Raw genomic sequence first — 18,056 nt, forward strand, 5'->3', positions numbered from 1 at the left:
GAGCTCTAGGAAAATTTACATACTCTCCACTCCAGTAAAACTTAAATATTCTGGCCTTCAGGGGGAGAGCTATAATGACACATATCCTGTTTTCCCTGTTTTCTAGGGCCATGCATGTTTATAAAGAGCAAATAAAATCCAGAACCATACAGGTGACTTGTAGTGAAAAGAGCAGTTGTCTGAGCATCATTAGAAATGTGTTGGGATATCAGTGTCACAGGAATAAGGACAGCAACTGCAGAGGCAGTGCTACTGACAAGAATCCCAGGAAGCCAGCAAGCTGGGCTGCAGTTGCTCAACTTTTACTCCTAACATGGTGGACCCTGCCTTTCTACTCAGATTTGCTGAGCTCAGATTTGCAGTCTGCTCCTGAAGTGCTAAAATGGCCCAGCACGAGGAGATGAACGTTTACATCTTGGTGGGCAAGATTCACAAAAGGAGGAGGGGCCTAGCAAAAGTCCAGAAGAAGGAACTGGAATTGGAATTAGAGACACACACTTTGAGAAAAGGGACTTCTTACCTCTTTACCCACTGGCTTTGTGTCTGGGTCAAATCAAAGTCCCATGCAGTCTGCCCTCCGTGGTAAAAGAGAATAATCAAGAACAGAGGGACTTACCTTTTGGCACCAGACTTCCATTATCTGTCATATATTATTGTTTCAACCATAATTGAATTCCTGTTACAAATGGGTTTAAATAATAAGGCTATTTGTCCTCTTGTGGAACAAGCAATCCAGATGGAGGGCAGACTGAATTAGCAACTCAACAGTGCTAGCCAAGTACTGGCTTCTTTCTAAATTTCCTTCTGGACATTAATAGAATTAGCTTCTGGGTTGTTGTTTTTTTTCTAGTAACAATAACTTGAGTCACCAAGATGAAACCTATGATTCATTTTTCACACTTACTAGGTGATAAAAGTGACTTCTGTTTTTTCCCCCTCTCTCTTAGAAGCCTCCAGTGCCTGTCCTTCAATCAGCCTGGCTAAAATGGTATGGTGTACCCAAATCTAAGCCAGCAAAGAACCTTCCACACCTGAGTTAGAGCAGGGCCCAAGAATGGTCTGTCTCAAAGTATACTTTGCTTCTCAGTGGCAGCAGGTGGAATTGCACCATGTTCACTGTAGTTGTGTTTCTAAATGAAAATGTCACATTCTTCACTGCTTATGTGCTTTGTAGATATAAACATTGTTTTAGTTGGGTAGACAAAGTAGTAACGTTCACATAATATTCTTTCAGGTCAGCTTTTGAACAGAGACTTTATATAGAAAGCCTTTTTAGCCTATTTTGTGCGAGAGACTGAAATCACTTAGAAGCAATACTCTGAGCTCATCACTTACAAATGAATGTTGTGATCTAGAATGAACTGACTTGGCTAAATTCTCGAAAGCTAATTCAACTAAAGTCATTGTTTCTACAGTCAATGGCAGATTAAAAAGCAGCATGTCAAAGGAAGTTGTTTTGGGGTTTTTTTTGTTTGTTTGTTTTTTTGCCTTTTAAAATCCCATGACCTAGACTTAAGATTGAACATCTGTACATAAACAGAAAATGGTTTTTAAAAACTCCCTCTGTTTTCCAAGTTAAAGACATAGTTCTTTATGCAATCATTTCTCTTTTGAAAACATTCCTACTGGTGACTGTTAGAAACACACACAACAACCTTCTGGTGTCAGAAATGAATAGATGCATAAGAGATATAGGAGATTTCATGAATGCAATTCCTTTTGCCCAAAGGGGCAGCATGCCATTACCCTACTGAGAGCTAGACAGGCACATAAAGCAGTATGCTGGGTTTTTATCCCAATCCAAATGGTCTGTCCTCCTTATGAAGGAATTGGGCTCACTCCCATTCTAAGTAAGACTGATTATTAAGGTTAGAAAAGGGGCCTATTCTTTCATTCTTACCAAAGGTTTACAATTTTTTTTCTCTTTCACAGCTGTCTGGGAGCAGATCTGGCTGTATACCAGCAGAGTGGCTGGTGTACAGTTGGAGGAGGTTGATGAGGTCAGTGGAAAGCTCCTGCTCAAAGATATCTTATTTCTTTTAACTCCGTAGATAAAGATTTATCATTCTAACAGGGCTAGCTGGTCACAAGCAGCACACTTGATAGTTGAAGTTTATTCTTTGAGCACCTTTGGCACAAGATAGAAAAACTGGGAGAGAACAAGGGAAGGGGTGACATTGTTCAAAAAGAACTGTGCTCTTTGTCTGACTTATATAACTATAACCCCTCTGTACCTTACCTTTACAATAATGACAAAAATGTATATATTTTAAAAAAGATTCAGCTGGGCACTGGTGGCTCACGCCTGTTATCCTAGCTACTCAGGAGGCTGAGATCGGAAGATCGAGGCTCAAAGCCAGCCCAGGCAGGAAAGTCCATGAGACTCTTATCTCCAATTAATCACCAGAAAACTGGACATGGAGCTGAAGAGCTCAGGGACAGCGCCCAGGCCCAGAGTTCAAGCCCCATGACTGACAAAAAAAAAAAAAAAAAAAAGATTCATATTCCTAACATAGCTGGCTGGTCACAAACAGTACAGATAATAGTTAGAATTGAAATCGAAGAGTAAATCATTGCAGGAAATATCAGTCCCAGGAATTACCAACATACAAGATGGAGGCAACTTTGGTTTGGCAGAAAATACTGCTTTTTTTCACAGTGACACATCCCTCTTTGTTGACTGGAGTTAGGTCAGGAGTTAAAAGTTACAAGAAAAAGGTTTTAGAGCCACACCCTGACCCAACTAAAACAATCCAGCCTGCTGTGTCTCAATTAAACAAACACAAAACTGAAACCAACTCACTGAATTTCATGTCCCTGAGAGAATATTTCAAGGTCTACTTTTCAATTTATATTAGATGTTAATGTAAAGAGAATAATGTAGACTTTATCTTAAATATAAGAGGGTAAAAAGGGCCTATGAATCATAGCTCTTCAGTGATTTTGAAAATTCATTTCATTAAGCCTCTATTGTTAGTAAGATTACATTTGAATAATCTCAGCCCAATAGTATTGAGATCTTGTATAATCTATCATGAGCTATTTAGTATTAGGTGTTTCTTTCATTCTGCAAGAGTGTTTTGAAAGTGAAACCTGTGTGCTGGTTCTGGGGCTTGAACTCAGGGCCTGGGTGCTGTCCCTGAGCTTTGTGTCTACCACTTGCCACTTATGTCCTTTTCTGAGTAATTTATTGGAGATAAGAGTCTCATGGACTTTCCTGTCCAGAATGGCTTTGAAATGCAATCCTCAGATCTCAGCATCCTGAGTAGCTAGGCGTCCAGCCATACATTTCTTTTTGAGGACCTGTGGAGATGCTCTTCTGTGAACTGTGGAGGAGCTTCAGCTTGGCAAGGAAGCAAGTTGAGGGCACTAAATTCTTAAAGAAGGGAAGGCAGACAAGGATAATAGTTGTTTCAATGGAAGTGGGACAGCCAAGACCCACAGGAGAGGCAGAATCATAAGTTCAAAGCTCTTCCCTCCTGATGAAGCCAGCTGCTTATAATCTCTGCTCAAATCGCCTATAAGACAGTCAATTTTGTCTGTTCTTTATGAACATTCTAATGATTGACTGAACAGGCAGGATGTACTTCTATGGATGACAGTTGGAATGATTACCAACTCCAACCACAAACCCAAGGCCCACCCTCCCCCACCCAAATATGTCACCCAACATCATGGTAACCAACAACCCTTCTGTGGTTTTTAACCACAGGCCCAGATGTTCTTCAGGGATACTGGTGTGGTCTCACCTCCAGCTGACTCAATTGACTCCTCCAGCTGTGTACCAAAACCCTGTATCTCCTCACTTCCCCTTCCACATAACTCAACATCAGATATTCTTGTCCCAGTGAGCTATTTCATTATCACCGCTGGATTTCTTTCCAGGATTGCCCGAAGATGAAGAGAAACACACTGAAAAGCATCATGAATTTTATATTGCTCTTCTCCCATGCCTTCTTTATATCAGCCCCCGCCTCACCTGCTCTGATGTCGCACTCAGACGCATATATAAACTCCCAAGGTTTTGAAAGTTGTCCACTTGTATTAGTTAGTATGTCTGCTGTGGTAAATCCCACAGGCTGAGTGGAAATTATTATTTCTTGATTCTGAAGTCTAACATCCAGGTTTTAGCATGATTGCTTTCTTCTAAAGGATCTATCCTTGGCTTATTTAGACACAGTTATCTTCTTGAATCTTTACTTTGTCTTCCTCCTGCAAGTTTGTATCCTCATATCTTTTTGTTTTTGTTTTTTGTTTTTTTGGTCTTTTGTAGCTTTTTTTTTTTTCCAGGGCTGAGGACCGAACCCAGGACCTTGCGCGCGCCGGGCAGGCGCCCTTCCTCTGGGCTAAACCCCCAGCCCCTCCTCATTTCTTTTTGGAAGAACAGCTGTCATATTAAATTAGGGCACACCCTTAATCACCACTTTAAAGGCTCTCTCACTCCAAATTTGGACATATTCTGAGGTTCTGAGGGTTAAGGCTGTAACATATGAATGTTGGCTGGCTGGAACACAGTTCAGCCCATAAGCCCATCTAGTTGCCTGGGTAGCACATCAGATTTACCCATTGTCCCTACAGGGTTTACAACTTTGCAGCTGTGGCGCCTTTTGCTGGTCAGAACCCCCTGTGTGCGTGCGTGCTGGCATGTGTCACACAGCCTCCTTTGTTGATATGACTCATCTGCCTGCTGACACTTTACTTGGGAGATCAACCTTCGTGCTAAAGAGGTAGAGGTCCCTGGCTTCACAGCGCTTCGGCCAGCCTCCTGCCATCACCTGCCTGCAAAGCTGCCCCATGTCTAACTTCTCAACCCTTTCATCAATGCCTCAAGCCGCCGCCGCCTCTTCTGTAGTCTGCTTCGCCCACCTCCCCGACTCTGGCCTTCCAGTGCCTCACTGAGGGGCCAGAAGGCCTTCTCAATTAGAAAACCACTTCCTGTCACTCAGTGCCAGCTTACCTCCCACTCACAGGTGTCTTTTAGAATGACACCATTCCTTGCGTTGCCCGATGATGACTATGTCAGCTGCCTCCTGAGTATTTCCCACACTTCTGTTTCCCCCAGCTCACCGCCTCACACACGCATGGTCCTCCATGGACTGGCCTCCTTGTGTCTCCTTTCTCAGGGCTCTCTAAAGGTAATTTTTGCTTCAGCACTAAGTGCCTTAAGCCCACTGTGGAATCACCCTCCACGTGAAGCGTTCTAGGTCATACTTCCCACAGTCAGTGATCTCAGCTTGAACAGAAATCATCTTGGTAAAGGAACGTGTGCAGATGGTTAATAACGTCCAAGTTTCTAAAAACTATAATTGTGTAAAACCAGAATTATTAGGATAATAAGTGATGCATGAGCATGATGGGTTCTTGTTCCCTGGCAGCATAGAAATGAAACCAGGAAGGATGAGCACAGTTGTAAAGACTTTATTTAGCAAAGAGAAAGTGAAGGTCCCACAGGAAAGAGAACAGCGGGACCAAGAAATCGGTTGTCCTCTGCAGGGTCAAGGAGCAGGCTGTTATGTATTGCTCCCCACTACTTTTTTCTTCCCTTCTGGCCATTTGTCAGATTGGTTCATTTGAAATCAGCAAGACCCTCCCCTGGGCAGTAGCCACAGGATAGTGGCTTGTAAGAGGGCTGGCCTGAGTTATGGCAGGACCGAAGACCCTTCCCTGGGTGGTGGCCACCTGATTGGGCGGGGAGGTGGAGTGGGGGTGGGGGAGGGGAAGGGCAGGAGGGAGCAAGCTGGCCTGAACCAGTTGGCTGATGTTTTCCTTCAAAATTTATACTAACAAATGTTCCTTTAGGAAGAATTATGTGTAAGGTTCCCTATTAAGATAATTAATTAATTTATAAAGGCCTTTCGGGGAAATGATATGCAATTTTCAGAAGCCTGTTCTTCATGGGGTAAAGGCAGATTTTTAACATACAAGAATTACTGTCACTGGAAGCCACATGCAGCCCTGTAAGAGGTGACCAGTTCTTTGAGAAAGTTAGTATATCACTGACAGTACTTAAGCCATTGTTTGAAAAGTTAAGTGGTCTTACCACAGATGGAACTCCAAGCTATGATTGCTTGCAAAAAAGGTTCATTGCATTGTCCAGAAAGAATCAAATCATCTCAGTCTTGATCTTAAATGGACAGTTAGGAAGTATCTGATGCGTCTTTTGCCTTGTCACAAGCCAGAGAGAGAGAGAGAGAGAGAGAGAGAGAAATTAGAAATCTCCTGTGGAATCCTTTTTTTTTTTTTGGCCAATATCTTCTGTTGAGTGGGTCCTCCAATCTGAGGCAAGCTAACATTCTGAAACAACTTTACTCTGCCTGATTTAACAACTCCACAGCAGCCACCATGCGTGCTCTCACACACTTCTGCTACCAGAGGCCTCAGCTGCTTTGTGATTTGCCTGCTCACTACACACCTCACCTGAGTGACGTCATCTCTGTCATGTGATTTTATCCAAAGTCTGGCCTCTCAACTCATGGAGTCTGGAACGTTTTGAGTTGTAATACTGCAGTGGATTGGCTTTCCGTTTCCGTTAGTGCTAACACACTGACACAGGCTGGCCTTTGACTTCAACCAAAGGAAAAATCATTTGTCTATTTTTCTTGGAAAGATTTGTATTCTGCAGCAAGGTTCTATCTTTATAGTTGTCATTAGTAGGATGTTTCACCACTTGTTTGAAATTGTGTGTGTGTGTGTGTGATGTCACCAGTGACACAATTATTTTGCTTTGATTATTGTTATAATCCTATACCTTGCATTCGGCACATATCCCACATTCTTGTTTTTAGCTCTTGAAATAATTTTGTCCTGCGTACAATAATTTTGTTCATCTTCTTTTGGTACTCAGTGTTTGCAAGGATTGTTGATGGTGGACATGTGGACAAGGATTGCACTGGAGTTACCATCTGTATTAACACACAAGGATGACAACATGGTCAGCAGTCATTAGAGGCCCGCAGAAAGCATCTCCTTGTGTCTGGTCTCATCATCTCTGGAGTGAAAGGTGTGTTGATAGTTTTGTAATGTTTACTTTCCCATCCTACCTGACACTGACTGTTTTCTGAGACCTCAGCACAAGCACACAGATCTTGGGCAGCTGATGAAAGGCATTTTTGTCCTACGTACTCGTGTAAGCCCCATCTATCCCATAATTTAATGTTGCTATGAGAACTTGTGGAATTACTGAATGTTGAGTCACTCCTGTGATTACCTTTGCGGGGCAGACTAAATGATTTCACCAGCATTATATGGTCGGTGAGTCGGATGTTGGCATGGGCTCAAAGGGTTGGCATGGGTTCTATATCAATAATTATTTGAGCCCAGATTTTTGTTTCTTGTGCAAGGTAGATTTCCAGCCGTCAAAGCTTGCACATTGCATCCTCCATTCTGTGAGGTTCTGTGAGGTATAAGATGGGGAAGATAGGATACCTCGATTCAAATCTTATCATCCAGTAGATCACTGAGGGTCTACTGGGTGACAGACAGCCAGAACACAGGAAAGAGGCATAGTAGAGTTTCCTCTTTCAAGGAAGGACCTCCTCCTCTGGGTCTCCTTTAACCTAGTTCTAACTTGCATCATGAAAATGCCCCAATAGTACAGTTGCATGTATTATCTTGATGATGCATAGCAATAGGCTAGTTCTTGCTTTTAATAACACCACAGCATGGCCCCCAGGGTGAACAGGAAAGCAAGCAGCTTCTCTTGTTTCCATGGTAGAGGAAAACAGACACATCAAGCGAGAAGGCCAGAAAGTACCTTAGGAAGTTTTGTAGCTATTCATCACTCTTGAGGCTGATGGAGAAGTAAGACCTGAGAAGGATCAGAGCTGGTGACTGTCAGACCTAGGACCTCGATTCCAATTCCTGGAGCAAGTCCTGAGCTCGTCTCCTCCCTTCATTCATCATGACTATCTCCAATTTTAAGCTCCGTGTTCTGTGGCATTCATGTGAAACATTTCATAGTGAGGGTCAGAGGGCAGACTTTAGGAGATGCTCACCAATGCCAGGAGTCCTAAGGGAGCACAAGGCAGGTTTCCTTGTTGACTTACAGTCCCAACTGTGTTCTTCATCTTAAGGCAACTCTGAGGATGGAAACTGTGGTGCTTCCTGACTGTCACTCACACTGGTCCTAGGATGCCATTATTCAGTACTCAGTACTAGAGCACAGTACACAGGCGGGTAGATAGACAGGAAAAATGCCACCAGCTCATGCTTCCTGTGGCTGGTGCCCATGACTCTAGAAAGAATTAAGAGGTTGCCAGTGACCTTAGCCACTTCCTCAGCGTTCTAAAAATTGTGTGGGCTCTGGTCCTCTGCCCTTCCTGCCTGTAATGCTGACAGATATGCACAGGTGTGATGGCCTACATCATTCCTGCTATCTGTGTGACTGGCCATACTTAAGGACATGGCAAGTGAACTGTACCTGTTTACTCACAATGGGGAGATGGGAGCTAAAGAAATGAGTTTCGAATGCCAGGAAGGTCATTCTGCCACCTAGAGACCTGTGCCAGGCCAGCCGTCTCTAGTGCTTGGGCTGGGATACACTGGAAGGACTCCTGGGAGCAGCACATACCACCACTTAAAAGGACCCAATGTTCATTTTACCAAAGAAGTGACCCATCACCACTGCACAGATCTGGGGTATGAAATTGGAATTTCACTTTAGAGATCCATTATAAAGCCAGGAACATGATTCGACCTATACAAAGCACAAGGCTGATTTGACATTGAGATACAAAGTGATAGAAAGGAACCTGGGAAGGGTTCCTTTTTGCCAGCCGTGATGGCATGTCCTTGCAATACTAGAACTTGATAGGCTGAGATGACAAGATCATGAGTTCAAGATTTGCCTGAGGTGCATAGCAATATGCCATCTCAGTAACAACAACAAAACATTTATTGGCAGCTTTGTTTGTAGAGAATTGGAATGAAGCCCATTTGTGATAGAATGGGATGGGAGGTAGAAGAGGAGAGAAGGGTGTGATGGGAAATGGGACACATTGTATTAGATGATGTGGCTTTTCTCAGAATAGGCTATTTCTAATGCCACTGCCCTTGGTCAAACCTTGCTACTGCCCTGCTTGCATTGTCATCTTATCAGCTAACCCAATCTAGACCATGAGACTAACTACAATTGGAATATTAAACTAGGAGGAACTGCAGGAACAGGAAGAATGTAGCCATGGCAGTCCCAGAAACTGCTTTTCCAGTTGATATACATCATCAGTGGGCCTGGTAATCCCCTCTGGGGACATGAATAGCACAGACCATGTATCTTGAGGCAGGAAGCAGGTAGAGGCACAGGAAGGGAGAATTTTACATTCTTCCACACTGTGACTACAGCATTTCTTTTGTTTATATTTTTGTGTTTTGTGTAGTCCTGGGAATGCTCTACCACTAAGCTAGCAAGCAATACCAGACATGTTAAATTATTTTTACAATTGGAATGAAAGTATTGTATATTGGGAAAGTAATGTAGGGGGTGTGAATCTGATCAAAGTTAATTCTTTACATGCCCTTTATACAATTAATTTTTATGCTTAAAAAAAGAGGGAAAGAACAGTGTTGTGGAAGATGATTGTGAATGACACTAGTCAGTCCACTTGGTTTCCTAAATAAATGGCTGCTTCTGAAATTGTGTCCTTGGGACTGGTGATTGGCTGTAGCACAGGAAGTCCCTCCCACCTGTGCTAATACACATGGTGTCACCAGCCATCCTCAGGCACTGCCATGTTAAATCAGCCCTAGGGAAATGTCACAGAGCTGCATAATACAGGGGAGACTCCAGAGTCTTTACAAAGCTCTGTCTCATCATCTTTAAAATGAGAGGAAGGGCAATGTTAGTCTCAGCAAACCCGCAGAGTTCTCATTTGGTTTGTGTTTTGTTTGGCTTTGGTTACTTAATGTTTCTGTGCACTGCAGCTCTGTTCTAGTGGGTGGAGATTAAGATGCAGTAAAAGGTCAAAAGCTGGCAGACAATGAATGAATGGAGCCAAATTGGGACCTCTTCACAAACTGGCTGATAGTACCATGGCCTACATCTACCTACCATCTTCAAAGAACTAAAACCTGAGCCAAAAATAATATCATTTCCAGGAAAATAAAACTAGGCAGAAATTTACCAGAGTGACGTAAGAACAGTGTCAGGTCTCTATTTTATTTATTTTTATGGGTTCATGGATTTTTAAATAACTAGAGGAAAGCACTAGATATTTTTGGATATTTTTTTTGGAAATAGGAATTGCTCCCCGTAGCTCTCTAGAAGCCTCCATGAACAAAATGTTATAAAAAATGATCTTTATGCTTTTCATTCCCCACAAAGGTAAGAAACAGGAAATGCCAGGTCTGTGGTTCGTAGCCACCCACAATTCTTAATTTTTCCTGAGTTTTAAACATGCTTATGATCTTTAGGTAATAAAGAAGGTAGCAAAGAAATGTACACAAAGTAAAATTCTCCCACAATCCCACTACCCATGAGACTGCTCATGATGACTTTATGTGTTTACAGACACTTAAGGTTTTGTTCCATACAAATCCATCAGGAAACCAATATCTATCTAAATTTCACCCTGAAGGGTGTTCAGTGATCATGGAGCAGAAAGCCATACTCTCCCTCCCAGCCAGGCCCGCTGTCAGGGGAGTTTGCTTTCCCTGTGCTTTCCCAGCTGCAGGAGGCTAAGGTGGAGAGGATTGCTTTACACCATCACTGAAAACTTGATCCAGTCATATTTCTGCTGGTCTTCCTTGCTGGAGTTCATGTGTCATAAGCTCCAAACAACTTTGATATGTGGAGAAATATCTCTTCTCTGTGGGAGGGTGGGGTGAATTCTCTACCTTCTGTCCAAGTTTTATATGTTAAGTGGCCTGACTTTTAGCCAATTTCTATTACTTGAAACGTTGTAGAACCTGCCTCATAAGTTAGTGACATTTCTAACCACATGCACCAGGTCCTCCCACTTCCTCCAGCCCCAAGCAGTGGATAAGGTAAGGAGAATGGCCAGGCCTGCTGCCCCACCCCAGGTCACTTAGGCACTGGAAGCTTCTCCAGGCAGCCAGCTCTGTGTGGGCACCAAGCCTCACTTGGCCAACAAAGAACAATCAACACATTGTTCTCAGTCAGATCCACAGTGTTCTACCCTCTGGACCAGGCACAGGCTCCCTCTGCTCCTGGGCTACTTTGACTTTCTAATCAGTCCTTAAGTCAGGGTGCTGACATCCAGGCAGGGAGCAGAGCACAGAAGAGAGAGGACCCAAAGCAGAATGCTGCCTCCATCCCTGACCAGGCTGGTAAGACCCTCCCTGGCGCCTGTGCTCCTTCAATGTTATTTTTGAAAAATCAAGTGTGAAGTTTTGGGATTTTTTAAAAAATGTTGTCATTAGTCCTAAATATATGCCAAGCTTGTCTAGAAGGTAAACCAGCTATTCAGAATGGACGAACAGGTGAGAATTTGGAAAACTGAGCCAGGCACTGGGCATTCACTCCTGTAATCCTAGCTACTTAGGAGACTGAGATATAAGGCTCATGGTTCAAAGCCAACCCAGGCAGGAAAGTCCATGAGACTCTTATCTCCAATGAACCACCAGAAAACCAGAAGTGGTATTGAGGCTCAAAGTGGTAGAGCTCTAGCCTTGAGTGCAAAAGGTCAGGGCAGGGGGGCTGGGAAGATGGCTCAGTGGTAGAGCGCTTGCCTTACATGCATGAGGCCCTAGGTTCGATTCCTCAGCACCACATAAGCAAAAAGAAAAAAGCTGGAAGTGGCATTGTGGCTCAAGTGGTAGAACGCTAGCCTTGAGCTGAAGAGCTGAGGGACAGTGCCCAGGCCCAGAGTTCAGGCCCCACGACCAGACCCCCCCCCCCAAAAAAAGGTCAGGGGGCCAGTGCCCAGGCCCTCAGTTCAAGTCTCATAACCAACCAGCCAACCAACCAACAAACAAGAGAATTTGGAAAGCTGGTCATTTTTCATCATCTCATTTCATGATAGCATTTCCATTTTGGTTTGAAAAACAATAAGATTAACATTTCTTCCAATAAGATTGTATTATTTCTGAGAATGTAAAACCATTTCTGTTTTCATGTGAACTTACTGATCCATCATCCTTATTGAAGCAGCTTAGAACTGGAATTTAAAAAAAAAAAGACTTTGTCCTAAACAACATTTCAAAAACGACTATTGTTTTTTTTTTGCAGTCTACTTCAAAGATTTTTTTCCAACTTTAGAAATGGAATACCTAGCTATGTGACAGATACTAAAATCACACCAGAAGAGAATATTAAAAAGTACGTCTACCCAGGGTTCGAGTCCACTTAGTTCTCGTTGTTGATCTAGTTGCTCCAGAGTAAGCACCATTGTACAAACCTTCAAAGCAAAACTCTGCAGAGAGCCAGCTGTGACCCCCAGAAATAACCTGCACCCCATCAGATGGCCAGTGCAAGTCAACCTAGAGATTGGTTTTTCACTTGAAGTCAATTAACGAAAATAGTTCATTCAACAAAAAATAAAGTAAAATAATATAACGGGTTAAATTGTAACAACACCCCACTTAGAGAAATTGGCTTCCTATAGGAATTGTCAGACATTTGTAAACTGTATCAACACCTACTCTAGGGTTCGATTTTATAGAGTTTTTATGAGTTGACCCTTTCCCATCAAGTTGTTTTAGTGGGGTCCTTTGAATCATGGGCCCCAAATGAAGAAATTCATGTCCCTGGGTATCTGTCTGGCCCCTTGCCTCTCCAGCTGCCTGTGGGCGCTTCAGTTCATATTGATTTGTGTTTTCTAGACCTTTGGGGACCTCTTGTCAGAAACTAATTGAAAATTCCACCACCGGCTGCATTTCCAGGCTTTTGCCACCATGGCTTTCAGTCTATTTGAGTGCGTTTTTGGTCATTTGTTTGTTTGTTTGTTGTTGTTGTTATTAGGGTTTTATCTCTTAGGCAGCAGAGTGCTACACGCTGTGATTGTGTTCTTAATTGTTCACCAAAGCCATCTATACCGCTAGGATCAAGTTTACCGAGAAAGGCAGAAATTGTACCTCGTGGTGTTCACTGATACTGGTTAGTTTTGGTTTTGGTTTCATTTATTTCAACCTTGTTCCTAAGCTGCTTTTTTTCTCTCCCATTTTTATTAGCATCAAATAGTTGTACAAAGGTGATCCATAGCAACATGCCCACATATACGTGCAATGCACCTTGATCACACCTCTGTCATTCTCCTTCCTGCCCATCCTCCCTCCAAAATTAATGTCAACAGCTTTGTGGTTCCATTTTTCACATACATGTGTAAAGCATTTTGACCATATTAACCCTCCTTCATACTCTGTCCTTTGCCTCCCATTCATGTCCCTTCCCCAACAGCCTGTTTGATTTCCTGTCATATAGATATATGTGTGTATATATAAATATAGTTTGTATATTCTAGTTGTTTAAGAGCATTTCACCTTGGTATTTCACACATGCTTGTACAACATTTTAATTAGAAGCTTCTTTGATGACTGTCTGCCTGACTTCAGGCAAATTACTTTATTGGAAACTCTCATTTCCTCAGATGTAAAACAGAAAAGCCAATTACCTCTTTACAGTTATGAAAAAGCTAATGTTTCACATGGACCCCTTTAAAATGTGAGCGTTACCACCTCCCCTCTGCCAGAGTGGCTCTTATCAAGAAGATAAAAAATAACAAATTGTGGAAGATGTAAAGAGAACCCTTGCACCCCTGCTGTTGGGAATGTAAAATAGAGCAGACATTGTGGAAGGATATAGGGACACTTCCCAAAAATTGAAATGAGAACTACTACACAATCCAACCACCCCACTACTGGAAATATCCAAAGACAATGAAAGACATAGGCAAAAGATATATCTATACATCCATGCGAATGGCACATTCACAGCAGCCAAGATGTAGAACCCACATGTTTGTGCCAGGAGATGGTTGAATAAAGGAATCGTGGTTATAGATACAAATATATATGCTTATATATTTATATATAGTTGGGCCTTGAGAAAGGAAACCTTGTTAATGTTTATCAACACTGATGAGAGCTTGTTCATGAAATAAGCCAGGCATAGAAATCCACATCCCACATGATCAAGCTGAAGGCACAGAAGCAGAGAAGGAAATGGTGATTTCCAGGGGCCATAATGGGAGGAGGAGGAAGGAAAGATGGGGGGAGGGGTGATGATGGAAGGATGTTGGGGAAGGGGTGGGGTAGAGATGGGAATATGCCTGTCAAAGCCTATCACGTTTCAGTTATGAAGAAAGAGTTCAAGAGCCCTACTGCACATCCTGGGGACTGCAGATACCAACAATATATCACTGGTTTGAAAATGGATGAGAGAAGAGATTTTACATGTTCTCACCATACAAAAATAATTGAATATATGAGGTTAATGCATTGTTGGGTGGCTTGACTTGTCTATTCCACATGTGTGTGGGCGTCAAAGCATCATTTTGAGAACCTTAACAACATACCATTTTATCTGTCAGTCTTTTTATTTTTTTTTAATTTAATTTTATTTTTTTTGTGAACATACTGTACAGAGGGGTTACAATTACATGGGCAGGATAATGCATCAAGCATTGCAGCCTCCTCCTTTGTTTACCCTTCACATCCCTTCCCTACCTCCCCCCTCTCCCCCCACCCAGTTCCCCACCCCCCACACCAACGTTGTAAAGCTCATTTTCCACATGACCTTGTACTTCTCATTGTTGCAACAGGTCCACCTGTATCCTTAAACAACTTGTTTTTCCCCATCTCCTCCACAAGTTATACTGACATTAAATATAGTGAAAGCAGGGGTTATACTGTGGGAGAGGGACATACAAAGCAACAAAGAGATAATCTTATAAATGCGTTAGAAACAAATGCATGAAATAAAAAAGCATTAAAATACCTATCTAAGGGTTCATTTTCCTAACATCACATTATCTGACCTTTTCCGCTTGACTCATACATATACTAGATATTGCAAATAAGGGAAACCATTGGACCTATGTTTCTTTGGGCCTGGCTTACTTCACTTAATATAATTTTTCCAAGTTATCTGTCAGTCTTAAATAAACAGCTTTAATGTAAGAATCATTTGTTAAACTCTAGGGCATATAAAAGAGGGAACTAATAATAGTCTAGAGTAAAGGGACTCACATAGGATGTTTTACACATATGTTTAGGATCTGCCAATTCATTGAGGCATTAACTATGAAGAGAATGAAAAGGAAAAGAAGAAAAGGGAAAAGCTATAAGGTCAAAGAATCCGTGAATTCCAGCTTTGCTTCAAGGCTAGCCCCGTCATAAGGCAACCAAAGCTCAGGAAAGACTTGGCACTGGTGCCCCCTGGTGGACCATCCTGAGGGTGATTGTGAGTCTGATTATTTTTTACCGGTCAAAACTGTTTGCCTTTGATAAAACTAACAAAAACAACAACAAAATCCCACATGTTCATTTTTATTGCATTAAAGATCATTGTGGCTCAATTACAGGCATCTGGTATCTACGCTGACACTATAAACCATTTACAAAGCATAAATTTAAAAATATTGTAAAGCAGCATTAACAGTGGAAGTTCATGATCACCTGGAAGGGACCCTGGGCTCTGGTCACCATGAGAGCAGCCTGGGCTTGGCTTTCAGGTATTTAAAATGGACTTGATAATAGCTGCCTTGCTGCCTGTGCATTAAGAAAAAACACTGCATGCAAATATCTATTGAAATTACTGCAAGATGCAGATCCAAATGATCACAACTGAGAAATAACATATTATTGGATTTAAAAAAATCTCCCAAATGCATAGTAATACATGCCATAGGAAGCAAAATGCTTCCTGTTGCTTCTTCTGAACTCTCAAAATGATGCGGTTTGATTGTGAGAAATGAACACTGAACCCACCTGTATGGCCTGCCAGGCTGCTCGCTGTCGCACATGGATGTGATTGTGAGCCTTAACACACAGGAGATTAATGAGGCTGTGGTCAGCATAACATCACAATGTTTTATGGTAAACTCTTATTTAACTAAGTAGGGGTAACAGATTCTAATATAACAATAAGAATGATCATGTAGGAAGTGGGGCTGTGGCTCAAGTGGTAGAACACCAGCCTTGAGCGAAAAGGCTCAGAGATTGTACCCAGGCTCTTAAGTTTAAACCCCAGGACTGGTACACACAAATAGAGAATGATAATATAATTAAGAAGAAACAAATCCAAAAAAACGTGGTACCTACATACAATGGAATTTTACACAGCCATTAAAAAATAATACCATTTTCAGAGAAATGGATGAAGCTAGAGCAAATCATGGTAAGTCAAGATTAGAGAGACAAATAGTACATGTTCTGATATGCAGAAGTTGGATCTAAAACACTCTGGGATATGATAAATTACACAGGATTCTAGATGCACATCTAGAGAAATGCACACATGCACACAACAGTGCAATGCCTAAGCGCCTCTTCATGTTTATATAAAATAATACATTTAATGAAGCAAACTAAAATATAGAAACAAAAGATTAATATTTTTTCTTTTTCTGATGACTCTATATTCTTTACCTTATCTATGGTGTCTTCACAGGTACATCTTCCAGAGGGTTGGGGGAGGGTACAGAACTCGAGGAAAAGGTGCAGCAATGGAGCTCACTGGACGCTGATGAAAGTGAATTCTACAACTGGTGGGTAGAGATGAGAGGGAGGGACTGGGAGAGAGGGAGGGAACAGATGTACTCATTACCTGACTCACATAAATGTAACCCCTCTGTACATCCACTCAATAATAACAATAAAGTAAAAAAAGTAACAGTCATTTATTACCTGTTGTATTATCTTCTGTTCATAATTTTGTGGCATACTTTTATAAGACTGGAAGTAGTTTTGTTTATACCATATGGGTAATACATTGTGCTAAAACTTTGGAACTATTGTGAGTCTGGCTCCATTATTCTCTGATGGGACTAGTGTTGTGTGTGTCACCTATCGCTGGTTGAAATAAATGTTCTGTGTCTCATGATAGTGTTTTAAACTGAGTGTGTGTTTCTTCCAAGGAAAATCCCAATGATCTGGGACAGGGCATCCTTCTCTGGACCTGCTGTGATCTCAGTCCTACCAAAGTGACAAATTCCATAGCTAGAGTCCTTCAACATCTGCAGCCGTCCCTTGGATCTAACTGGAAGAAGCCTGAATTCATAATCATAAGTGCTGACACTAGACAAGAAGGAAAGCTAAAAACCAATTATCTAAGTATCCATCACAGTTACCTTGGGGCTAAATAAAGCCAGTAAAGTACAACCAAGGAGAAGGAAAGGATAGGAGCAGAAATGAATGAGATTGCAAAAAAATGCACAATAGGGATGACCACTAAAGCCAAAGACTCACTATGAAGATAAATAAAAGTGCCTGTTTTTTAGTTTTCATGTCCAAAACGAGCTTTACAACGTTGGTGCGGGGGGGGGGGGGGGGGGGGAAGGAGAAGGATTGGGATTAGGGGGGGAGGGGGGAGGCTGGGAAGGGATGTGAAGGATAAACAAAGGAGGAGGCTGCAATGCTTGGTAAGAAATGTGCGCATTATCCTGCCCATGTAACTGTAACTCCTCTGTACAGTATGTTCACAAATAAAATTAAATTAAATTAAAAAAAAAAAAAGTGCCTGTTTTTTAAAAAGGATTAAAAAAAAACAGGAAAAGGTACAAATCATTTATTAGTGATTTTCAGGGGGGAAATGGAGGTTTTTTAATTTTTTAAAATTTCTTTATTGAGATCAGGTGACTACATAAATTTCACGCTATTGTGTGATAGTGATACTTAGCTAAAGTCACAAACACATTTTAACCTTCACAAGGTGAATTGTCATTATCATGGTCTATAAAGATTGTGAACTCTACAAACATTGACAATACAACTATTTCTTCCAAATGGGGCAAGATGTACATTTCTTTAGTGTCAGCTGTTCCCTCTTTCTCTCTCATTCCCTCCCTCCATCCCTGCCCTTGAGTTGCTTAGTTCACTTTTGTCAATGACAAGTGCTGCTGATAGGCCCCTCTGCTGTATTTTATCATCTGTTTCCCTCTGAT

General features: G+C 41.9%; 1 long non-coding RNA gene across 2 annotated transcripts; it reads left to right on the plus strand.

Annotated features, from left to right (window-relative positions):
• The first annotated feature begins 839 nt into the window (after nt 1-839).
• On the plus strand, nt 840-17,167 carry LOC122101617. Of its 2 annotated transcripts, XR_006146395.1 has the most exons (6): nt 840-988; nt 1,933-2,000; nt 4,579-4,727; nt 6,845-7,000; nt 16,565-16,661; nt 17,031-17,167. It is a non-coding gene; the product is annotated as an uncharacterized LOC122101617 (long non-coding RNA). The 2 variants fall into 2 exon arrangements; XR_006146396.1 differs by lacking the exon at nt 4,579-4,727.
• The last annotated feature ends 889 nt before the right edge of the window (nt 17,168-18,056 follow it).

This window comes from Dipodomys spectabilis, unplaced genomic scaffold (assembly GCF_019054845.1).
Source record: "Dipodomys spectabilis isolate Male_0828 unplaced genomic scaffold, ASM1905484v1 ptg000669l, whole genome shotgun sequence".
Lineage (NCBI taxonomy): Eukaryota > Metazoa > Chordata > Mammalia > Rodentia > Heteromyidae > Dipodomys > Dipodomys spectabilis.